The following is a 20,410-nucleotide window of genomic DNA, read 5'->3' as shown; positions in this document are numbered from 1 at the left end:
TACACAAAGTCCCTTTCTCCTTTCTTTGGCAGTCAGGCAACCACTGAAGGCAATCCCCAAACAGCACTTCAGCTTAGGGATAGTCTCTCCTCAGTTTCTTCAGGTTTCTCTCCTCAGCAAAGGTTTCTTCTTGTAGTCCAAAAGTGATCTAATTTCTTGGGATCATGGTCCCAATACTTATACACCAAAATCATTTGTCCTCTGAGGGCAGAGGGGCCTTTGCCTAGTCCAAACCAGTTCTGGAGCACTCTGTTTACCTGACTCCTTCTTTCCTTTCACAGTGCAGGGCAGAAACATCAGACGCCCCACAGGAGGTGGAGCCAGCCTTGTGGAGGAAAGTCACAGCCCTGGAGCACTCTGTTGACATGCCTCCTTCTCTCCTTTCACAGTGCAGGGCAGAGACATCAGACGCACCACAGGAGGTGGAGTGTAACGAGGACAACATGCCTCAGGTTCGCTCTACCAACCAGACAACCCCGAGCGGGTATTCACCTTGTGACCCCTCCTCCTTTCATTTCAGCCATCACACACGCCGGTCTGGACTGGGACCAACAAACTATATAGCTGTGATGCCGAGGAGGAAGGATGCGGCCTCTTTAACTGGCCTGGGACCGCTGAGGAGGAGAAGCCCGGATACTCCTCAAATACGGTAGGTGAAAGCACTCAGGTGTGCTTGTTCACCGGAGGAGCGGAAGGCAAGTGGAGAGGAGAGGCGTGGAGCGAGAAGAGAGGAGAGGCATGGAGAAAGAAGAGAGGAGAGGCGTGGAGTGAGAGGAACATAACGAGAGAGGCGAGGATAGTATCCGGTATTCCATCTACGGAGGAAGCAGAGGACGAGTGGAGTGGCCCGTCAGCGGCGCGGGAGCCTGTAGGCCAACGGTAACACGAGCCGCCCAGCCGCACGCCAGGAGGTGTGTGGCTCTCAGAGGTACGCAAGCGTATCACAGGCTGGGTAGGGAGAAAGGGCGGATCTGTAACGTAAACGGCTTCCCTTTGCCTCCTGCATTAACCCCTCCCTTCACTACCTCGTTCCCTCACTTAGGGCCAGATGTAGGTCGGTCGGTAACGGCCGAAAATCGGTATTTTCGGCCGTTACCGACCGGTATACATCATTTGAAATGTAGGGGCACAATTTTACAGAATCGGTAACTTTACCGATTCGGTAAAGTTACCGATTCTGTAAAATACCGAATCAGTATTTTTACCGATTCGGTAAATCTCTGATGTAGGTGGGACTCTTCTGAGTCCCAAAGGCCCTACAAAATCGGTATTTTACCACACAATCCTATTGTGTGGTAAAATACCGTTTTCAGGTGTGCATGCACATGTGTGCATGCACACCTAGCCATGTGACAGACAGACATGCCCTTAGGGCATGTCTGTGTGCCACATGGCGCACATGTCTATTTGTGGGGTGCCAGAGGGTGTCAAAGTGACACCCCCTGCACCCTTGCAAAATTCGGTATTTACTGATTCTGTAAATACAGAATCGGTATTTCCCATTGATTCCTATCGGCTTTGAAGCCCATAGGAATCAATGGGAAATACCGATTCTGTATTTACAGAATCGGTAAATACCGAATGTTACAGAATCGGTATTTCCACATCTGGAAATACCTACATGTCAACCACATTGATTTACCGATTTTCAATTACCGAATCGGTAAAATTCGGTAATTAAAAATCGGTAAATCAATATTACCTACATCGGGCCCTTAGTGTGCATAAGTCACGGCTGGTGTCGCCTCACCCCCTTTCCTGATTTCCCGGTGTTGCCAAATAACTAGAAACTGATACAACCTCTTTTGTGTCATCCCTCACGGCGGAGTGCCTTCCACCACGGAGACTGATGAGGAACCGACTCGACGGAGCCCCATCCGGAGAAAGGAGTCCGAAGAAGACCGAAAGAAGAAAGAAGCAGATCCCCGCGGAGGCCTCCTATACGGAAGACGTGTACTGATTTTTTGCATCAGCAAATAAAACCTGCAAGAACCAAGACTCGACTCCTGCCCATTACTACACACCCCGCTACATTGGTGGAGAATGCGGGCACCCTATCCATCGGTTTAACTAAGATGGACACCGTAGTACAACAGCTCGTGAAGGGACAGGAAAAGTTGGAATGGGTGATGGAACAACAGATAAGGTCGGCGGAGGCGGACCGGGAGATCATGAAGGCAGCCATGACCGCTCAAGCAAGTGACCTGCCCACGAAGAGTTGGCCGCCTACAGGAGGGGGAGCTCCTCACACCATCAGTGGAGTATCCCTACAAAAGTATCAACCGGGGGAAGACCCGGATTCCTTCCTCCTCAATTTCGAAAGGGCCACCAGGGCGTGCGGGTGGCCCGTGGCAAAGTGGCCCTTCTTCCTCGCTCCCCTGTTGGTGGGGGAGGCACAGGCTGCCTACCAGGTGGCGAATCCCACGGGAGATACCCACTACAATGATGTAAAAAGAATCATACTGGACCATTTAGGTTTGGACACTGTAGCCTTTCGTATACGGTTCAGAAAAGAGAGAGGAGTCCCCCGGAAACCCCCAAAACCCTCTTCGTCCGGATGAAAAAGGCCGCGACAAATGTCTCACACCGAATGTAAGTACAAAGGAGTAGATAATGGACCGAGTGTATCTAGAGCAGTTCCTAGAAGCCCTCCCTTTCACCACTCAAAAATGGTTAAGACAGCACCATAACCTTACGACGGCCCAGGCAGTGGAAATGGCTACCACATTCTCCAGGGCACAGCCAAGACTTCCCCCTTGGAGACTGAGAAGATAGTGAAAGGGGGCCATAAGATTGAGAAGGAGCCAGTGAGAACCCAGGAACACACCAGGCCGAAGCCATGGAGACCAGACCCCCCTACGCCCGGGGGACCCCAGTGCTTCGAGTGTGGTAACTGGGGGCACATTGCCCGATTGTGCCCCCGACGGAAGCAGACAGAAGAATCAATGGAGGTGGGATACCTCCCAAGGACTGTATTATATTCTGCAGAGATGGGCCACGTGTTCAGAGTGAGTGTAAGGGTAAACGGGTCCCTTATAAAAGCTCTCCTAGACTCTGGCTGTCGTCAGTCAGTGGTACAGTCACAACACGTGAAAACCCCTCAATACATCCCCAATGAAAGGGTTAACATCAGGTGTGTTCATGGGGATGTCAAACCCTACCCTGTAGCCAACCTTCCCATAGTACCTGTTCAAGGGGAACCCAGCACAGTTAGAGTAGGAGTACTGTCCTCCCTTCCTGAAGACCTGATAATAGGGACCGACAATCCCTCTTTCCTACGCATGTTCAGGCAAAGTATAGGTCCAGGAGGGAACACCTGTCCTAAGGATAGAGACCATACACAGCCCATGCCCGCCTTGGTGTCTTCCGAACCGTGGGTATTAGACCGGAGCTTCCGGTTCGCACAAACAAACGATAACACGCTGTTCAACACCTGGGAACAAGCCCACCAAAACCTGGGACAGAACCCCACTCAGTACCCCAGGTTTTTCGTGAAAAATGACCTTCTTTACAGGCAAGGACAAAAGGGCGACCCTGAGAAACTCCTGATTCCCGTGTCTTTCAGAGAACAGGTATTGTTCTATTCGCATGCACATCTGGTGGCAGGACACACTGGCGCAAAGAAAACGACACAAAACATCCTCCGGCATTTCTACTAGCCAGGGATATATAAAGACACGATAACCTACTGCCAGGAGTGTGATGTCTGCCAGAAAAGGAACATGACCCGGCCCCCGGCCGTACCACTACAACCCCTCCCCATTATCGGGGTTCCTTTCGAGAGAGTGGGCATGGACCTTATAGGGCCTCTTCCAAAAACCAGAAAAGGGAATCAATACGTGCTGGTGGTGGTTGACTACTCTACGAGGTTTGCGGAAGCCTTCCCCTTGTCTACCACCACCACCAAACAAATCGCAGACAGAATGTTGGAGCTCTTTTCTCGGGTGGGCTTCCCTAAAGAGATCCTCACGGATCAAAGGACCCCATTTGTATCAAAACTGATGAAAGAAGTCTGCCAACTATTGAACATACAGCAAATACGAACAGCGGTATACCACCCCCAGACAGACAGGCTTGTGGAGCGTTACAATAGAACATTGAAGAGCACCCTCCGAAAAATGTTAGAGGTAAACGGATCCGAATGGGACCAGATTCTGCCTTTGGCCTTGTACGTTATCAGAAGCCAAAAACAAAGCAGTCTCTGGGTCTCCTCATTTGAGTTGTTGTACGGGAGACAACCCCGCTCCTTATTGGACATGACAAAGGAGGCTTGGGAAAACGAAATACCCAAAGAGACCTTGAAGACTCTAGAATATGCAAGGAATTTGAGGTCCAAATTGGGAAAACTGCGGGATCTGGCCTGTACCAATTTAGAGAAAATCCAGTCGAAGGAAAAAGCCATATACGATAAAGGGAAGAAGTGGAGAAGATTGGAGAAGGGCGATTGGGCCTTAGTACTGTTACCCTCATCCACCCAGAAGTTCAAGGCCGAGTGGGGGGGCCCCTATCGCGTACTATCGACCATCGGTAATACCAGTTACAAACTACAAATGACTTCGCCAAAGACCCAGCTCTACCACATAAACATGCTGAAGAAATGGTTAGGACACCCCCCAAAAGGAGTCCACCTCGCCAACCCGGAGGCACAAAAGACAATGTCTACCATCCAACATTTGGTGATCAACGAAGAGCTAAGAGAAAAGGAGAAGCAGGAGCTGCAGGAGACCCTCCAGAATCATGCACTGATCTTTTCGGATAATCCGGGCAGGACCACCCTTACGGAACATCAAATTCAGACACCACCCGGAAAGGTAGTCAAGATACGACCATGCCGAATACCCGAAGCCAGGAGAAGAGACATAAGACAGGAGGTGCAAGACATGTTGGAACTAGGGGTAATAAGACCTTCCCAGAGCAATTGGTCTAGCCCCATCATAATAATCCCCAAGCCAGATGGAACCCGGAGATTTTGCATGGATTTCCGGGCCCTCAAAGAGATCTCATCTTTTGACGCCTACCCGATCCCGAGAATAGATGAGCTGATTGAGAAATTAGGAGACACGAAGTACATATTCACCATAGACCTAACTAAGGGGTACTGGCAGGTACCCCTTAGGGAGGAAGACCGCTAGAAGACCACCTTCTCCACAGCAGACGGCCACTACGACTTTACAGTATTACCATTTGGACTCCACGGGGCCCCGGCCACGTTCCAGAGACTGATGAATCATGTACTAAAAGACCTAACCTCCTTTATCTCGGCTTACCTCGATGATATCGTGGTATTCAGCCCAGATTGGACCACCCATCTCTCCCATCTGCATCAAGTCTTCAATACACTAGAAAAAGCCGGCCTGAAAATAAATGCCAAAAAGTCACTTATAGCATTCCAAAAGGTGAAGTACCTGGGGTAAATTTTGGGACACGGCCTCATCGAACCCCAGATTGAAAAAGTGAGGGCCATAGCCGAAACCCCATTTCCCAGCACTAAAAGAGAGATGAGGGCTTTTCTAGGCCTCATCGAATACTATAGACGGTTTATACCCCAGTTTGCCCAGTTAGCTGCCCCCCTTACCAACACACTGAGAACCCAGGTCAAACAGGTTGAGCTTTCCTCTCCCACGACAGACATGCAGGATGCCTTTCACGCTTTGAAACGTCTGATCACGTCCACCCCCATACTGTCTTCACCAGACTTCTCACGTCCCTTCTCCCTACACACAGACGCCTCAGAGTACGGGATCGGGGCTGTGTTATCCCAAGAGGGGGAGGACGGGCTTGATCACCACATCTTGTATGTCAGCCTAAAACTGTTCCCCAGAGAGCTGAAGTATCCCACAGTCGAAAAAGAATGTTGGATTGTGCGTCAACGTTTCGGTCTTGGTCATTGTGTATCGGTGATATCATCTTCAGGATGTAGGCATTGCATGATAATAAAGGACCCCTCTCTGGGGCCTGATATCAAAACATTGACTTGGACTCTAGATGAGTGCTTAAAATAATGTCACACAGTTGTAGACCATGTCAAATCGTGGTTTCAGTAATGTTAAGGTTGGTCATTCATACATTTTATCAGTGGTTTCACAAGAAGTGACCATGTGTAAAAAAAAAATCACTGTGTTTACATTTGGCAAAAATGTATTCATGCCAGGTTATAGAACTACCGTCTGCGTACCTGTGCGTTCAGCATGAATCTGACCCAGCCTACCAATACACAATGAACGAAACCAAAACGTCGACACAAAATACAACTTCCTTCTTAGTCATTGTTAAACATATCCTCTAGAGCCTAGTATCTTTTGCTTGACAGGCCTAACTTATGTATGTAGGAAGTGGATGCTTGATACATTGTCATATGGTACTTAAAATTATATATAATCCAGCAACGACTGTGGTCAATGTGTCATGAGATTTATTTTTGTGAACCCCTGTTACTGTATATATGAAGATTTGTCTCTTTCAATACAACAATTATGAATATATACACCTGCTCTTGCAATTCTTTTTCTCTTCAGTCCATTTGAAATGTACCTTCAATTAAGTTGCGGGGTCAAGTAATGACACACTGAATGATTTATGAATTTATGCAGAAGTATATGTGTTTGAACAAATCCCTTGCTGGCCCTCTTACCTGTTAGACTATATTTATCTAAGCTCTCAATGGACACCTTCCTGCACAAAAACAATCTCCAGAGATTTTTACCTTGTTCAATTTGTGCTGTAGTATGCAGTACACATAGAATGAGGAAAGAACAAGGAGAAATTATGATATTTCTCCTCATTATGACCCCCCCCCCCCCACCCCCGGGATGTTTTGCATTTTAGAGCATTCCAGGTCTTCCAGTAATGGTAAATCTGGGAATTCATCAAAATCCATTGGTTTTGTGTGGGAACACCCATGTACCACCCAAGGAAAGCCTCTCTGGGGCAGAGTAATGCAACACAGTAATTTGAACTGCGTTGAGTTACTCTGGATTTATCAAGTCACTCAGAGTCATGCAAGGTGGACTTGAGTGGCTTGATAAATTGTATTTTAAGGTTTTTGCCATTTTTGCACCAGGCTTAGTGGTGCAAAAGCGACGCAACCATTGATAAATATGGCCCTTTTTCACAAGCATGGGCTAAATAAGAAGACAGTTGTCCCTGAGTTTTATAAAAATATGAATCTATTATATAGTTTACGTGTTTGTATTTTCCTAAAGAGTTCAAGTCAGTTAGTCTGCTATGATTTTGTGAATCAGAGCCTTACGCTGCTGATGAGGGGTATTTGCTAACGTCTTTAAGGACGGTAAACTGTTTTTTGTTATTATTCTTGTGATGTATTACAAGCTCAATAAAGAGTTTGGACGTTGAGTGGTTCTGAGTTCCACATCAATTGTGTGCATTTTAATGATTTTTCTGTAGCCAAGATACAGTCACATATATAATTTAGTTTGGCTGTGTGGTATAAATTGATCTGTGGTGGTAGTGTAACTTTGAATCATAATTTGCCTCCAGGGTCGAGTGATGTAAGCTCAACAAGGGTTTTATCTTGTTACTGAAGATTTTTTTGATCGTGTAATCCTTGAAGACAACACAATCATATAAAAGGGTTAGTACCGATTTTACCTTGATTACTTTAAGTGACTGGGTAATTGCATGGCCTCTGTAAATCTTTGATAATCTCTTAACTGACCTGATGACATTGATTGCTTTCTTTAGCTTATTTTCTATGTAGGTAGACCAGGATAGATTATTTTTGACAGTTACACCCACGTAGTCATTTGACCTCACTTCTTCTATTCAATTACAGTCAATAAATCACTTTTGACCTTTCCTGCTGTTAAATTCTGCTAATTTGATTACGCGATTTAGCAGTCCGGTTGGTGTAACGAAGTAAAATGATATAATATGCTTATGCTATGTACCTGATAGGTCGTGTTGTTTTCCCAGTTTTGGGAAAAGGATGTTTGAATGACCAATATATACTATGAGAAAAGTTAGGGGCCAATTTACACCCTGCTTCAGACCATTTTGCTTGGTTATCCTAGGAAAAAGAATATCATTGTTAATTTAATTGGAAGCATAGTCTTTTCATGCTGTAAGACTAAAATATGTAGCAATGTTTGGTCAATAACCCTGTTGGACAGTTTTTCCCAATGTTTCAGGCAGTTAACTCTGTCACAAGCTGAGGAATAATCAACAAAGCATGCGTTTCTTTCAAGTTTCTACTTTAATGTTTTATTGATCAATAACCTAAGGCTGACAATGTTATTATCTATTGTGGACCCATTCAATCAAAATCCAGATTAATGAATTTGAAGAATATTGTTTTAAATTGTCCATGTGTATAATACATTTCACAGGTGCTTGCCAAAGAGTCTACCCTCACAATCCAACAAGGTTATGAGTCAGTAGTTCTTTGGTTTTCTTTGCTTACTTTTTAATAGAGCGGTTCAATTGTCGCCCCTAACCAAAATTTTTATTTATTTATTTATTTTATTTTGAAGGTTTTATAGAGCGCGAACAGGATCCTTGTGGATATCAGAGGGCTTTACAATGATAAAGTTGGTTATACAAAATTAATAACTTGACACAATATAAATGCAGTAGATTGAGGGAAAGAACAAATATGGGCTAAATATAAGAATAGACACGAAAAGGAATTACTGATAATAAATTATGCAAAAGAGAACTCCATAAGGTGAGATCTGACCTAATAACTTGATCAGGATTCTGTTGGGGCCTGCTGCCTTTGAAGTGCGAGACTTTTTAATGAGTAAATTGATCTCGCTTTGTGTGATTTGGAATGAGATATTAACAGATTCAGGGAGATTAAAAGTGGAGAAACTTGTCCTTGCACAAAGGTCAGTAATATACGTGTTCCATGACTCAACTGTATAAAATGATAAGTTGTGCTCCTATAGGACCCTGTATCAGGCCAATTAAATGACAAATGTTTTTTTTATTTTCCTTAATTGTAATGTACATTCTAGCTAAGCTGTTTCCTGTGCATCCCTAAGTATTTCGTTTAGTTCTGTCATATAATACTTACTGCCAGATTCATGAAAACCAAATTCTGCGAATTCTAAATTGCGATTATTTAATACCGAATCGCAATTTAGAATTCGCATAATGGGATTCATGCAAATCTGCGACTAAATATAGTGAATCGCAATCGGCCGCAAAAGCCGATAGCGATTTTCCGAAATCGCAGTAAAATCGCAAAATCGGTCAATATTCGTGTTGGAATTGCGATCTCACAATTAGCGAGATCGCAAATTGCGATCTCGCTAATAGCGAGATCGCAAAAACGGGAAGTCGCATTTCGAGCACAGTGATGACATCACAACCAGGAAGCAGGCAGTTCCCTCCCCCATTGAGAACACTGAGGCAGAATTTGAAGCAGCACCACTCAGAGCTCCTCTCAAACCACCTCCAGTTTTCAATTTTGGATACTGCAGACTGCAGCTATGTCACAGGAAGTAGCAGCAGGGCTCAGTGACACCGGGAGAAAGCGCAAGATCAAGTTCTCAGAACAGGAGCTGGAGCATCTTATCAATGGAGTCTGCAAAGACCACGACAAACTTTTTGGCAAGGACTCCAGGAGGGTGCCTGAGGCCGAGAAACGGCGACTGTGGCTGCGCTTCCGCGCCAAAGTGAATGCAGTAGGAGTCACACAGAGATCCATAGACGACCTCAAAAAGAGGTGGTACGACCTCCGAGGTCGTGCCAAGGAGAGGGTGGCTGAGAGGCTGGGTGAGCGCCTTGCAACTGGAGGGGGAGAGCCTACAGTCCCTCCCAACACCCCATTGGAGGATCGTGTGGAGGACACATTGCAGCCTGAGGCATATGTTGGGGTCACCCGTCTGGACTCATCCCGACCCACCCAAGACAGCCAAGGTAAGTGCCATGCAACTGCGACCCTGTCCCCTAACAATGGCCAAGACCCTATAGCCTCCCACAATAAACCCCAGTCATGCAGCCCATGAACATCAGAACATCCCTATTGCATTGTGGGACATGTAGTCTGACCACAATGTACAAAAACTCCCATGCAGCCAGACATGTCCTAATGTACGCAATGCAACAGCCAGTCAGGGAATTATTATTATTATTATTATTGCATTTATTGAGCGCACAGCTACCCGCAGGTTTCCCGGCGCTTGCCTTGGGAACCCGTCCTGGCTTTTCCCTGTGAGATAGCCCCTACAGGGGATCCCCAAGGTGAAAGCCAGGCATCCCGCCGCAGGGGGGCCGTTGTGGAGATTAAGCAAGCTTAATGCCCAGAGTTGCAGAGTGAGAACCCATGATTAGAGCAGGCACCGAAGCGAGAATTATCGAGTCCGTGGACATTTGAGCTCAAGACCCTGCCGCGTCGGGAATTGAACCCTGGTCCCGGGTCTGACCTCAGCTTCCGGGTCTGCCTGCTCTACACCGTGAGCCACAATGGTAGCCAGCATGCATGTAGCAACCGCACATGTCAAAGATACATGTAATTAATCTACATCCACTTTCCATCACAGGTGGCGCAGATAACACCAGCAGCGAAAGTGAGGGGCTGCAGATTGATGACACACAAAAGGAGCCTGAGGGTGAGGAAGAGGAAACATCCACACAACCAGCTCCATCTGGCCAAGCACCAGTGCCAGCATGCGTACCACCACCAGGAACGCCAGCTACATCAGGCACACCACCATTGCCAGGTGCAAGACCCATGCCAGTGGCGCCGTCAACATCAGGTGCTGCAAGACCAGCGACACAACGCACACCCACTGTGCCCAGCCAGCACAGCAGGCATGTCAGGGAGATGCGGCAGAGTACACCACGCACCGGCAGGAGGGGGATGGCTGTGCGTGTGCCAGGGCTCTCAATTGAGCGCTGCATGCTGCGCGTGCACCAATTACAGGCACGACACCTAGGTGCTATACACCTGCAGCTACACAACACAGGCAGGAATGTTGCCAATCTGTCCGACCGCATTGACAGGATGACCACAGCTATGGAGGCAAACACTGCGGCCATGGTCAGCCAGCGTAACCTCACCCGCCGCCACCACCGCCAGCTCCTCACACGCCTCTCGGCGTACACACGTTCAAATTACGTGATTGGAAATGCCACCTCCCAGCTGTCCCGTAGGTCTCTGGCAATGCAGCTGCAGATGGTACAATGCTGTGAGGACGTGGCACGTGCACTCGAGCAGGTGACCACTGCTGTCCAGGCTCTGCAACCAACTGGCCAAGGCCTCGCAGGAGGGGATGACACAAGCGAGGGGACATCGAGTCACAGCAGCCTGTCTGCAACACAGGTCAGTGTTCTACGCCGCAGCAGCAGGCCCAGTGCGGGATCACGTGCTCTGCCGGAGGAGGAGCCCGAGAGGCGACTGGGAGCTTCGCGCCGGAGGCGCCAATGACATTTCTCTACATGGGCAGGGACATGCTGCTGACATAAGCATGTCCACTACAAAATATTGAGCAGTATGGCGCAATACTCCTCATATGTAACTGTTTCAAAAAATGCCATATTATTGTGCAACCAACAATAATATTTATTCAAAAAAAGTACATCAGACTCATGTCATTATTTCCATTGTCATGCATGAGTGAAGTGTTGGGTGAGGGGAGTGGATGCACTAGAAACAGTTCATTGTGATTTGGTTGCGCCCTCTTTGTCCTTCAGCAGGATTTTCCCCGCATGCGTGACGCTCATGTGCAGGTGGGCGGTGGTCCCCTTCCGACTGCCAGATATCTCTACAGGTATCCGGCGCTTGGTAGCAATGTTGTGTATTATTGCACACACAGCCACAATGCGGCAGCAGACCTCAGGATCATATTTGATGGCCCCACCAGTCTTGTGAAGTATGCGGAATCTGCTCCTCAGAAGGCCAAATGTCCTCTCAATGTAATTTCCTGTGCGTATGTGTGCTACATTGTAACGCCATTGCTGTGGTGTTGCAGGGTTGAGGTATGGGGTGAGGAGGTACTCACGGAAAGCGTAGCCACTGTCACCTGAATGAGAGGAGCAGAGGGTGAGTGCCTGTGCTGCGCAGCTACATCATCACAGTGTAACATTGTGGGGCAAGTGTACTTACTGAGTAGGTGTCCTTTCACCAAAGTCTCCCCTGGCCAGTCGTGTGTGGAGGCCGCTGTGCCGGAATATGAAGGAGTCATGCGTGCTCCCTGGGTACTGTGCCACTATGTCCGTGATGTATGTCTTAGCATTGCACACCATCTGGATGTTGAGGGAGTGGTAGGACTTGCGGTTGCGGTACATGTATTCCGTTTGTGCTGGTGGGCAGATGTGGATGTGGGTACAGTCAATGCTTCCTATCACATGTGGAAATTGAGCAACATTGGAAAATTGATGCTTGGTCTCATCCAAGTCCTGTTGGCTGATGGGGAATGAGATGTGGTGGTGTAGCTGGGTCAGCATTGCATCTAGGCAACTCCTTAGGCAGCGGGACATGGTGGGCTGGGATATCCCCCCAGCAACTGCAACTATCCCCTGAAAGCTTCCGGAGGCCAGGAGGTGCAGGCTGCACAATACCTGGACATGTGTGGACACGGCATTGGTCCGCCTTGTTGGGTGCTGCATCAGGGGGTCCAGGTCCTGGATTAGCTTGATGATCATTGGTCCATTCAGGCGGTACTTAGCGTATATTTGCTCTCTGGTTTGACCCAGCAGGGTGACCCGCTGGCGGAATATCCTCTCCTGGATCCTACGTCTGTTCCGTGCTGCTCGCTGTCGCCTTCGCCGCCTGACCACCATGTAGAGTCCTGGCATTGTGAGAGTCCTAATGCTGCAGCTGCATCTCCTTAAGTGTGTTTGGTCAGGCCTGCACCTGTTGCTAATTAGGAAATGTTTAAAAAAAAAAAAAATGTTCCTTAATGGTTACCACCTGGTTTGGGTTCTCCTTAAATAGCGCGTCGCAAAATGCGATTTTTTGTTTTTTCGCAATTTGCGATTTTTCATAAATTGAGATTGCAAATTATTTGCGATATCGCTGATTTATTTGCAGAATCCATGGTTTCTCGCAATTACAGAATCGCTAATGGGCTTCTACCAGGATTCTGCAAATATAATTGCGATATCGCAAATAAATATTAGCGAACTCGCAATTTTTGTTCTTGAATACCTTTTCATTAATTGCGATCGCAATAGCTTTTTCGCAGCTATTGCAATCTCAATTTGGCTTCATGAATCTAGCCGTTATTTCCTTGTTTGAGTAGAAGGTGCCGACATTCATATTGTTGAATTTTTAGGAGCGGTCCTACCTTGAGACCAAATGTTGTTGGTTGGGGGTAATGATTGCTTTCTGTCCTCTGGATGATTTGGAAGTCTTTACCTAAGATGAAGGCAGCGTAATGAAAATAAATATAATCAATTATACCTTTTGTTTTGGTGGTCATAAAAATGGGTTCGTCATTTGATCTACTGTTAATCTTCAGTTCAACATGCGGAATCCCAGGTCACCGAGTAACCTAAGCATATAGCTGTTGTTTAATAACTGTCCAGAGTGCACAGACAGGTGAAAGGATGTTATAGAATGGATCTGGAAGATCATCTGGGGCAAGATTCTTCGGGTGTGGTGATAACAGATTGTCATTGAAGTCTTCTTTGAGACCTCCTAAGACTGTGAGAAGCTTTGAACTATTTAATAGCAGTGATGGGGGGGAAATAGATGTTTACCAATAGTACTTGGTTTTAATTTTTACCTCCTAAGAAAATTGATAGCAGATAAATTAAGTTTGAGGGAATTATGAGATTTTTAGAGATATGCTATTGTATATCACTGTTATTATACCATCACTTGGGCGCCCATGGTGTTCTTTTAGGCTAAAATGTGATACGAGTGAAAGTTTACAGCATGAATGATTGAAGGCAGATAATATGACAATTATTTAGGAAGTTCGACAAAGTACTTCAAAAAGCTTCCAAGTCAAGGGGGCGTGGCTTGGACGCCGACGGGAATGGCGGCGTGAGCGGAGCTCCGCGCCTGCTCCCGGCAAATATCCTGATTTCGCCCTTCTCTCCACGAATAATTGACTGGCGCTGGATCCCCAAGCAGCCCGCAGCATATAGGTAGCGGACAGCGGCACAGGGGGACTCTCCTGGGTGCTCAGGAGCGGGATGTCCGGAGCGGCCATACGCGGCCGAACAAAGGCAAGATGGCGGACGACAGCCGAAGCTGAAGAGGATCCCCATGACGGACGGTGAAGTGGGCTAACAGCGGACCCTGAACATCGTTGAGCGCCGTCGGGAGTTTGTCTTCGCAATCTGATGCTGCGGCTTGGCGACTTGCCCACACGGAGGCTCTGAACTCTGATTTTGGTAGAAGTGGAGGTGGGGCTCGACTCCGGCCGGGGCGAGTGCTGTGGCTGCATGCTGGCTGAGCCCTGAATTCCGGCGGGGGACTGCAGCGGGAAGGACATCCTGGGCCGGCTCCAGCGACTGCTTGCGGCATTGGAGGGGGCTGGTTCAAACCCCAGGAGGCCTGTGGAGGTAGGCGGTGGCAGGGAACGTCGGAAGAGTGGCGGAGAGGAAAGAAGCCCAGAGCCTCGCACCGGACCAGCAGCACAGCGGAGGTGCGGCCCAGGAAGCGATCCCGAGGTAAGTGCAGTGCTGGGTGCCTGGGCTCCACGCTACGGAGGTGGGGTGGGCTTCAGGCGTGCAGCGCTGTGCTTGCTGAGGGAGCGAGGGGCGGATAGAGTGGCGCAGAACCTGGATAAAAGTGCAGTGACCGATCTGAGCAGAGCAGAGACTGCAGCAGGGCCAGCAGAGGCACATCGTGATCAGCTGTGGCAGCGGACTGGGGCACTCTGTGGACTCCTGGAGCACTGTACAGAGGGGGGATGACCACTGCTTGAGCCTAATCTGAAAGTGACACGATATCTGGAGACCCACGACTTGCCCTCGGTGCGGTGATCTGGTAGTACCTCACGGGATTCTCTCCTGGAACTAGCAAGGGGCTATCCTAGGAGCGCTGAGAAGGGAGTGCCTGGAGCTTGATAGGGACGGGCCTTCCTGGGAAAACTCTCCTGGCGGCTGCTCTGCATCTGGAAGGGCAAAACTGCGCGCCTACTGCAGTTACTGGAGGACTGGCCAGGGTCTCTGCTGTTGCTGGCCGATTAGGGGTGAATTAGTAGTGGCTCAGTACTGGGCCTTACATCAGGTTGGACTTTAGCGCTAGGTCAGGCACAACTCATGTGGCATTGAAAGCACCGGCAGTATGAAGGAGGTGAGGGAACAGCGGAGTTGCCCTTGAAGTGACGCATTCCGTAGGCTGTCCGGTAGGGGACTTAATAGCCAAGATGAAGCCTAAAGGCAGGAAGGATGAAACTGTGGACCTGAGTGGTGTTGCCACCACGGAATGTAAGACAGGGGAGGGGGGGCCCAACCCGGGGCTCCAGCAGCAGTTCGACAGGTTCATAGAAGCAATAGCCACCTCTAAAGACGCCCTACAACAAGACATTCCGCAAGTAGCTACTGGTCTGGGACTCCTGAGGGCGGACCATGCAAAACTGGTAGACAGGGTCAAGACCAATGAAGATACCCTCCAAGACTTAGCGCCGGCGCAGTCGGCTCTGGCAACAAAGTTGGAGGATGCGCTGGATCGCATAGGGGTCCTAGAGCAGCGGGCGGAAGATGCCGAGAGCCGCAATAGGCGCAACAATGTACGCGTGGTGGGTCTTCCTGAACAAATTGAAGGGACAGACATGGCGGCATATTTGGAGAACTGGTTCAGTACGACGGTGGCGCCGGAAGGATTATCTACCTTCTTTACGCTTGAGAGGGCGCATAGGGTACCAGCACTACCTTCATTGCCGGGCCGTCCCCCCAGGCCGGTGGTTGCGAGGTTGCTTCACTACAAGGACAGGGACTTGCTGATCCAAAGAGCCCGCTTGTCTGGCCCATTTGCGGTGGAGAATAGCAAGGTGACGATCTTCCCGGACTACACGCAGGATGTCCAGAGGCGCCGCACGTCGTTTCTGGCAGTTAAAAAAGTGCTCTGGGAAGAAGGGATCCAATATTCATTGATATTCCCTGCGAAGCTGAGAATCATTGTGGATGGCCTTGCGCAGTTTTATCACACGACGGAAGATGTGTGGACATGGCTTGAAACATACAGAGCGGGAACAGATGGTAAAGAACACCGACGATCGGAGCTGTCTAAAGTGCCACAGATTCGCCAATCTCAGAGGCTGCGGAAGCGGAACAGGAATTTGCGAGCGCAGCTGCTGTCGCAGGTAGCGGCGGAAAGACAGGGGGCGCTGGAGGAGGCGGCGGCGATCACTGGCTGCCAGAAACCGGACTCAGTTGTAGGAACGGACACTGAAGAAGAACGGCAGCGGTCGGAAGTCGAACACTCGGACACAGACAGTACTAAGGGCCCGGACGTCACGCCCAGAACGGCAGACGGAATGCTGAATGATAACGGAAGGAAGGGCGGACATATGGAATGGGCCAATGGGGCCATTTAATTCTTACTATGGGGGAGAGAGGGGCACTTGATCCTGTGTGCACGATATGGGAGCACCGGGCAAAGGAGTGAGAGGCTGGCGCTGCTGCCTGTCGGGGCTGAGCTGCCCCCGATTGCCCATAAGGCAACCTGTAGTGGCTGCTACAGGGTGTAGGTGTGCGTGTGTAGGTGTGTGTGTGAGGGATTAGTTTGGATGGGGGCTGATATTTTTGTATTAGGTCCTGTTCTGGGGGGAGGGGAGGTTGTTGAAGGGGTAGTTGTTGTTTGGGGCTGCAATTCTGGTGTGAGTGGCCGACTGCGGGACACCTGGAGGTGGTGGAACAGGCGGGATGGGAGTGTTACCTGAACTTCGTTGTATCACGTGGAATGTTCGTGGCTTGAATTCAATGGCTAAAAGATATAAGGTCCATGCATATCTAGTGCAGAGAGGAGTACACATAGCTATGCTTCAGGAAACCCATCTCACTGAGGTGGAGGGTCGGGCGTTGCAGCGTAGATGGAGGGGTCAGGTCTTTAGCACGTCGTACTCGGCATTCGCTAGGGGGGCGCTGATTTGGGTGCGGGCGGGTGTTCCGTTTCAGGCCATGAGCCATGCCTGGGACCCAGAGGGACGGTACGTAGCGGTGGAAGGGAGGTTGTTTGGTAGAGATGTTACACTTTGTAGTATTTATGCTCCCAATGTGGATCAAAACAACAAAAGAGGGCCTTGACTCCTTACTCAGCACGGCTGAGTCAACTTGAACTAATATAACAAAACAAACCCCATGACTGAGAATTTCACTTGGCCAAATGAATAATTCAAATAAATAGCTGTTTTGAATAAAGCAAAAACAACTTGCTTAGAACATAGCGACATACACATTTTTAATACTTCTTTTTGGTTTTCTTCACCTTTTTTAGGACACTTATTTTTTAGTGCATGGAAATACAAAGTATTTTTTATGTACACAATATATACAACATTTACAATAATGGAAACGAATAACATTTACACACTACAAACATACTTGGCCTAGCAATCATACATAGCTCATTCAAACACAATAACAAAAAATGGGTGAATAAGAAAAATGAGTAGGTCCCCAAATCTGGTCTGTTGTTAAAAACTACTGGAGAAAATCCGTTTGCGTTTTGCCAATATTTAAAGTCTTTTCAAACGCCAATCAACAAGAGAATTAACTTCTCTAACTTGTTATGGGACCGTTGTAGAAAGTTAGAGTTAAGCCAGATGCGGGACCAAGCTGGTCGACGCGTTTCGAACCCCTAACAGTTGTGGGGTGCTCCTCAGGACCAAAACAAGTGCTGTAACAACAGGAAAGACACTATTTTAGACATATTAAAAAAGAGACTAGCCCCCTGTGTCTGTCATAGCCAATAGCCTAATCATACCTTGATATCTTGACCCGTGGTCCCAATTGTCAAAGACTAGTATTTCCAATAGAAGTGCGCGGGCTGTGGAAGAAGCAAAATAAAAAAGCGCATTGCATTTAGACACCATTCATTCTCAGGCAATCAGTCTACCTAAGCGTGTGCGAAGGACGTGTACCTGCTAGGAATCGGGTGTCCAACTCGCCATTGTTGTGAAAGCCTTCCTCGTTGCTGGGGGGTTTTGGCTGTAAGCAAAACGGAGAGGAAATGAGTCAGCCTGTTGCATGGTAAACCGCTGTGGGAACATCGCGGTCACCGGATCAAAGTTAACATACCGATTAGAGGCAGCTCTGGCACTTAGAACGAGCGTGCGGGATGAATCACCTTCACTCGCTGATCTGCCACTACTGTGACTTCCTGGTTGGAAAACCGACATTAGCAGTGCTGGGATATGTAGTTGAAGTGAGGGATTCTGGGAAATGTGGTTTAGTCTGCGTGTTGACTGGAGCCTGGGGTAAGATGAAGGAGAAGGACTTGAAATATCAGGGTGCAGTTCAGTTGGGATTCAAAGGTGCTGGCGGTTCAAAGGCAGAGAAGTTGGGGGTTTTAGCTGTTAGGTTTATATATTTCAGAGATCTCGTTCAGGCCCCTCAATGCTGTATTAAATGTCATTATTAACAGCGCTTCGCGCTGGCATAGCTTGGCATCAAGGTCACCGCCACGTGGATCCCTTTCCACCTTGGAGAGGACTGTCCATTTCAGATCGGTCTGTTCATGTTTGAGATTATTCCAGTGGTTTACAAGTGGTGCATTTTCAACTTTTCTGCGAATGCGAGACTTATGATGCGTGATACGGTTTCTGACTTCTTGTGTGGTTTTCCCAATGTAAACCAATGGGCAAGGACAGACTATGGCGTAAACCACATTTTTGGTTTTGCAGTTCGTAAAAGTTTCATGCTTCCAATGGATGTTGTCATAAGTGAAAATTGAGTCTTCTATAGTCTCGTCACAACAGGTACAAGTGCCACACTTGTGATGTCATTGAGTAGGAGGTAGTCCGAATAAGCTTCTCAAAGTTGGAGTTTTGACAGTTGGGAGGGCAGCTCTGACTATATGGTTGGCCACACTTTTCTCCTTTTTGTACGCAAATAGTGGGGGGGTGGTGAAGTCCTCATGGAGATCTTTCAATAGATGCCAATTTGACATTATAAGTTTTTTATGTTGATTTGCTGCTGGGCAGAAGGTAGTGACACACACCAGTCTTCTCAGATCGGGTTTGATTTTCTTTTCAAGTAAGGTCTCTCGTGGGGTCCACCATGCCCTTTTGAGGGAGTTTTTAAGCAGTTTTTTGGGGTAACCTCTTTGAATAAGACGATCCTTTAAAATGCCAGCATGTTTGAAGTATTCTTCTTTTACTGAACAATTTCGTCGGATTCGGAGAAATTGTCCAAATGGTAAGTTTTGTCTTAGGCTGCGTGGGTGGTTACTGGTGAAGTGTAAAGCTTTGTTCCTGTCTGATGGCTTTCGGAACAAGGTGGTACTTAGGCTTCCTTCATGGGTTTCAACTTTCACGTCCAAGAATGTAATTGATTCATTAGATGCCGTAACTGTGAACTTAATATCGGCAGTTCTTGTGCCAAGCCAGCCAACAAATTGGTTTATTGAAAAAGGACAAGATAGAAGGTTCTTCGACTTGCGCACAGATGTCTAATATTTAGATAAAAACAAATCTCAATGTTGCTACTAGGGACAATAGTGACGTCTATCCAGCGTCATAAACAATGTAGTAAACTACATATAAAACATTTATAAGCAATATATCCCGAGCAGTTGCAATCCGCGTTAGGAAAAGCAATAAAGAAGAAAAAGTCTTTCAGTATCAATCTTCTTCTTTTAATGTTCTCAAGATGATATTTCTTCAGATCTTTAGCCTTTAGCCAACACGTGTTTCGTCTACAGCAGTTTATGCTGATAGACTTCGTCAGGGCTGTCTATCTGTTAGAGCTAGATCTGTATTTCAGATTAGATTTCTCCCATAGACAATTTCAATATCACTCGTAAAATCTTAAAAGGACTATCCAGTCCAATGAAGTAGCAGAAAGAAATTAATGTTCTTGAATCGCAAACCCACGTCTGGGTTGGTCAATTCCCACAACTGTGTGCAGTTGAATCTGTATCTCACGAGTATTCCGGGCGCGGCGTTTAGTTCTTCATATCCTCCTGTCCAGGTGAAGAAAGTTTTTCTGTAATGCAAAGCGCGCCATTCATCGATACCATCCCAGCCCATTTAAAAGACACTACCGCCTTTTTGAACAGAATAGCCACCATTCACTTTGATAGTGAGAGACAGCTTCTTGTGACACTAGACGTGGTGTCACTTTATACTCAAATTCCGCAAGAACAGGCACTTGAAACATTGTCAGTCTTTTTGGAGAACAGGGAAAGACCAGTTAGAGTACCTACTGACTTCATTTTAGATCTGGCGCGCTTTGCATTACAGAAAAACTTTTTCACTTTCGACACGGAGTTCTTTTACCAAATAAAGGGGGTGGCGATGGGTTGTCCTTTCGCCCCTGAACTAGC

Source organism: Lissotriton vulgaris, chromosome 6 (assembly GCF_964263255.1).
Source record: "Lissotriton vulgaris chromosome 6, aLisVul1.2, whole genome shotgun sequence".
Taxonomy (NCBI): Eukaryota; Metazoa; Chordata; class Amphibia; order Caudata; family Salamandridae; genus Lissotriton; species Lissotriton vulgaris.
Note: the sequence above shows the minus strand (reverse complement) of the source record.